The following is a 6,022-nucleotide window of genomic DNA, read 5'->3' on the forward strand; positions in this document are numbered from 1 at the left end:
AAAAAACCCTGCCATCTAATTGATTCCAACTCATAGTGAACCATAGGGTTTCCAAGGCTGTAAATCCTGGCAGTAGATTGCCTTATCTTCTTCCCTTAGAGCAGATGGTGGGATTGAACCGCCAACCTTCTGGTAGCAGCCAAATGCCTTAACCACTGCATCACCAGAGCTCCTTTCTGGTATCAGAGGTGCCTCCTGAAAACATCTCTAAGTTCCCCTCTAGTAGCGAGGATTGGCTTGGGCTGGTGTCTTCATTACCTAGTGCTTCTATAACAAAATCCACAAGTGGTTGGCGTTTACAGTTATTTTCTCACAGTTTAGGAGGCTGTTTGTTAGGTGCCATCAGGTCAGCTCCAACTCATAGCGAGCCGGTGTACGAAAAACAAAACACTTCCCAGGCCTGCACTAACCTCACAATCCTTGCTATACCTGAGCCCATCGTTGCAGCCGCTGTGTCAGTCCATCTCATTTAGGTCCTACCCCTATATTTCACAGCCCCTACACTTTACCAAGCATGATATTCTTCTCCAGGGAATGAATGGTCCCTTCTGACAACATGACCAAAGTAGGTGAGGCTTAGGATGTTGTTGTTGTTGTTAAGTTTGAATTTAGGGCGCTGAGTCTAGGGGAAGGCTGGCACTCCATCGGCTCTGGTGGAAGATCCTTGTCTCTCTTCAGCTCTGTTCCTTGGTACCTTTGCGATCTTCATGTGGTGTGGCATCTATGCTCGCTGCTACTGTGCCCAGTCTGCTCGTTTCTGTCTCAGAAGAGACTGATTTAAGACACACCCTACACTAGTACTCCTCCATGAACATAAAAAAACCCAGTCCCAAATGGGATTCCAACCACAGCTATAAAACCCACAGCCATCTAGTTAATTCCAAATCATAGTGACCCATAGTATTTCCAAGGCTGTAAATCTTTCTTTCTAAATTTGATTTCATTGTGGTGAAAACATAACACACCAAGACATTCAGCAACATAACAAGTAAGGTGGTAAATCTTTACAGAAGTAGATTGTCTCATGTTCCTCCCACATAGCAGCTGGTGGGTTTGAACTGCCAACATTCTGGTTAGCAGCCAAATGCCTTACCCACTGTGGGTTTAGAGGATAGGATTTACAACACATAGTTGGGTCGTGGTGATGGTGGGGGGACACAATTCAATCCGTAACAGTTGGGGAGGGAAATCTGAGAAGGTGCCACAGCCACAGCTGCAGTGTGTCATGGCTAAGTTGTAGCATCCTGAAAATATTTCTAACTCTCCAAACAGAGAGGCTGTACTGGCTCTGGCTGGCCATGTAGACTTTTTTTTTTTTTTTTTTTTTAAACTCTTTAGCTGCTGCGACTGACCTGCACTAGATAGGGAGGCTCATGGAAGGATGACTGGTTTGCCTATAATCCCACATAGACCCAGTTGTTGGTGGCTCTGCCTGAAAAGTTTCTAAATTCCATTCCAGAGGTTGGGACTGGGCTGGACCAAACAGGGGGGCCACAGAAGGACACCCACATAGCTACAAATGTCATATTTGTCTCCAGAAGACCCCTGCCAGAGTGGGAAGCAAGGCACAAGCCTGGGTCAGCTAGGAATGCCTGAGGAGGGAACGCTGGGCCTTGTTGCAGTCATATGTGGGGCTCAGTTGCCAGATGTACCTCTTAATATTTTCTTCTAAGTCTCCATCCAGGCGGCCCTGAGGCCCAAGGAAGGTTCTCTAGCTTAGTCATTGTCCTGTGTGCAATGGACTTGCTTCACGTACCTTCCAAATACTTTAAAGTCTCTGTCCAGAGAGGGAAATGAACAGAACTGACCATGGAAGTTTGGGGAAAGGAGGCCCTAGCTGGTTACCCATCCTCGGTTTGGCTGGGGTCACAGGAGGTGCCCACCCAATTGTTTCTAAACGCCCCTCCAGTAGAGGGATGAGACAGGGCTAGGAGTCCCCACCTTGGGCCTAGTTGTTTCATGTGTTTCCTTACAGTGTATCCAAGTCCCTCTCCAAAGGGAGGACACTGTCCTGAGTCAGACAAGGAAGCCAGTGGACGGTGCCATGGCCCAGGTACTGTCCCTTGTGCTCTTGGCCATTGGTAGAGCTTCTGAAAAGTTTCTATATTCTGTAGAGTCTGAGACTAGCTGGGGAGGTGGGAGGCATGGAGGCCCAAAAGTGGTGCCCTCAGCCTATTCTCTCCAGCATGGGGCCCTGTCACAGGAAGCACTCCCTGAAAATGTTTCTAAGTCCCACGCCTGTGGGAGATACTGGCATAGGCCAGCGTGGGAGGTTCAGGGAGGCTAACCCGTACCATTCCATGGTCTGATGAAAGGCCTGGTCCTGGCAAGTGTCCCTTGAAAACTTTCACATGCCCTGCTCTTAGTCTGGGACTAGCCCAGGCCAGACAAAGAGTCCAGGAGAAATTCTCTGGGTCCAGCCACAACCCATGTGGACCCACTTGTAGGAATGGACCTCCTAAACATTTCAGAGGGGAAAACAGCTCTGCCTCCTACTCCCGGCCCACTGGAGCTAGAGGCATTTCTTCACTCAGACAGCTGCTGGCTGCTGAGGCTGAGAAACCCCAAGGTTGACAAGTAAAAAGGCAGAGTCCCATTGTTACCACAGGGCATGCCATTGACTTAAGTCCATTGTAAGTCCCAAGGTTGGCAGAGCATAGCAGGCTGCTGAGCAACGACACGGCTACATGCAGGGTCCAAGCGTGGCATAGGCTAGAGACCATTCCCAAAGCTGCTTCTTATATATGGGAAGCAGACCACATACCCAAAGGCAGCTACTCAGCTGCTCACAGTAGATTCCACCATGGAGTTGATTAGCAGTCTCATCATAGGGAATACTACATCCAGCTGCCCAGCCACTCAACCAGGCCCAGCCAAGTTGACACAAAAACATAATCACCACATCTCCCCTAAAGGGGATCAGGCCCAGGCCAACCAGGTAGACCTAGAAAGCTACTCCAGGTGCACCGAATGACCCACTTAGGGCCTGGTCATTGGATGGGCTCCATGGAAACATCTCTAAGTTTCCCTGTGAAAGTCACGACCAGCCTGGCCAGCCTTGGCAGCTGTGATCCTGCTTAGGGCCCTGCCTCTGGAGGTGCTCTTTAAGAAGATACTTAAGCCCCCACATTGGTGGGTACTGGTCAGGGCCAGGAAGTGAGCCAAGGAAGGGCATCCTGGACATGCCATGTTTCTGAGTTTGCATCGATGGTCACATGCACCTCTGGAAAAAGATTTCAAGTCTGCTCTGGAGAAAGCCACGGACCTGGTCTGAACCCAGTTGTTGGAGGTGACACCTACAAATTCTCTATCTCCCTCTAGAGTCAAATGGCTGACCTTAGTTATCCAGAGAGGCCGTGGGAGGTGCTGTGGTCCTAGTCACAGTCACATGTAGGCCCCATTAGCTACATGTGTCTCTGGAAAATGTTTCTAAGTCACCTTCTAGAGTGGCTAAGGACACGCTTGGAAGACAATCTTGTATGAGACTAGGTGGCCACCTATGAGTCTTGAAAACTTTTAAAATCCCACTCCAGAGGGAGAAATTGATCTGGGATGGTCAGGGGGGCCCATGGGGGACACCTCCACCAGGCCACCAGGGGCACCTTCCAGAAATTATTTCTATGTCCCTTGGCCTAGTCCAGACAGAGAGGCTCAAGGAGAGTGGCTTAGTCCCAGCATGACACCCCTGGCTCATGTGATCCCATGCACAGTCAAGTGAGACAGGCCTTTGGGGTCTAAGTTGGTCCAGAAGTTACCAGTTGTTGAGCGCCACCTGGTGGTCACTTTGTGACCACGGGAGCTCTGGCTGCCCCATCGTGTGATGAGATTTGGCTCCAGGGCCCAAAGCAGAGTACCAGGAGACCAAGAGTGATGGCAGGATCGCCCAGGCTACAACCTGTGTTACCTCAGAACGGATTTCCTGGAGCTTGTACTGCAGCTTTAGTGGAGAATTCATCTGGGCATTGAATGGGCACACACTTGGGCTGTGTGGGGCAAACTGAGTAGGGCAGCCTCAGCTGGCTATGTTTCTGCATGGAATTATTCTAAATTCCTTTCATGGTGTCACCAGGCATGGAGTAGCCAGGGAGCCTGTGAGGGTGCCTCGCACCCAGCCCGTACATGACCACAGTCCCCCATGGGGCAGAGTTGCCAGCTTTGCTTCCTGAAAGTGTTTCCAGGGCACCTCTGAAGAGGAAAGTTTGGCCCAGGCTGCCAAGGAAGCTTAGCTAAGGCACCCTGTGTACAGCTGCAATTCCCATTGGAAGAAAAACAATAATGAAATAAACCAATTCCACTGCCAAGGAGTGAATTGCAACCACATAGGAAAGAATAAGTAAGACTGAAGAAGAGGTGATGCCTTTGAATTGTGGTGTTGGCAAAGAATACTGAAAATACCATGGACTGCCTGAAGGACGAACACTCTGTCCTGGAAGAAGTGCAATCAGAATGCTTCTTGGAAGCAAGCATGGCCAGGCTTCATTTCACCTAATTTGGTCATGTGGTCAGAAGGAACCCTGGAGAAGGATATCATGCTTGGTGAAGTGGAGGGATGTTATGAGCTGGAATCAACTCAACGACTCAACAACTCAACTGGCATCTAACAATGAAACAAGGACAGAGGGCAATTGCTCTCTGTGTTCCCAAAGCTGTAAATCTTTATGGCTTTGAACCACTGACTGTTTGGTTAGCAGTCAAATGTGTTAACCACTACACTGCCAGAGCTCCTTGGATGTTGCTGTTGTTAGGTGCTGTCGAGTTGTCTCCAACTCATAGCAACCCTAGACACAGCAGAATGAAATACCGCCTGGTCCCACACCAGCTTCACTATCCTTGCTATACTTGAGCCCATCACAGCAGCCACTGTGTCAATCCATCTCATTCAGGGCCTTCCCCTCTTTCGCCAACCCTCCACCTTACCAAGCATCACAGCCTTCTCCAGGGAATGGTCCCTTCTGATAACATGACCAAAGTAAGTGAAATGAAGTCTGGCCATTCTCTCTTCCAAGGAGCATTCAGCTGCATTTCCTCTAGGACAGATTTGTTAGATCTTTCATCAGTCCATGGTACTTTGAGCATTCTTCACCAGCACCACAACTCAAAAGCATCAATTCTTTGGTCTTCCTTACCAGGAGCTCTAGTAGTGTAGTGCCTAAGGCACTTGACTGCTAACCAGAAGGCTCATGGTTCAAACCCACCAGCTACTCCTCAGAAGGAAGGTTGAACAATCTACTTCCATAGTGATACTGCCTCAGAAACCCAAGAAGGGGTCTCTATGAGTCAGGTCTGACTTGAGGGCACATAACAACAACAACAACAACAACAACATTCATTGTCCAGCTCTCACATGCATATGAGGTGATTGAAAATATGGCTTGTGTCAAGCACACCTTAGTCCTCAAGGAGATGTCTTTGCTCCTCATCACTTGAAAGAGGTCCTTTGCAGCTGACTTACCCAGTGCTTTATGTCATCTGATGTCCTGACTGCTGCTTCCATTGGCATTGATTGTGGAACCAAGCAATGTGAAGTCTTTGACAATTCAATCTTTTCTCTGTTTATTGTGATGCTGCTTATAGGTCCAGTTGTGAGAATTTTTGTTTTCTTTATATTGAGTTGTAATCCATACTACAGACTGTATTCAATCTTCATCAAGTACTTCACGTCATCCTCACTTTCAGCAAGAAAAGTTGTGTCATCAGTGTATCGGAGTTTGTTAATGATTCTTCCTCCAATCTTGACCACGTTCTTCTTCATATAGTCCAGCTTCTCGGATTATTTGCTCAGCATACAGATTGCATAAGTAAGGGGAAAGGATACAAACTTGATGCACTCCTTCTTGATTTTAAACCATTCAAGGTCCCCTTGTTCTGTTTGAATTACAGCCTCCTGGTCTATGTGCAAGTTCCTCATGAGTACAATTAAGTTCTGGACTTCCGTTCTTCTCAATGTTATCCACAATTTGTTATAATCCACATAATTGACTGCTTTTGCATTGTCAATGAAACACAACTAAACATCTTTCTG

Source organism: Orycteropus afer, unplaced genomic scaffold (genome assembly GCF_000298275.1).
Source record: "Orycteropus afer afer isolate SDZICR_OR568_19922 unplaced genomic scaffold, OryAfe1.0 scaffold00460, whole genome shotgun sequence".
Classification (NCBI taxonomy): Eukaryota; Metazoa; Chordata; class Mammalia; order Tubulidentata; family Orycteropodidae; genus Orycteropus; species Orycteropus afer.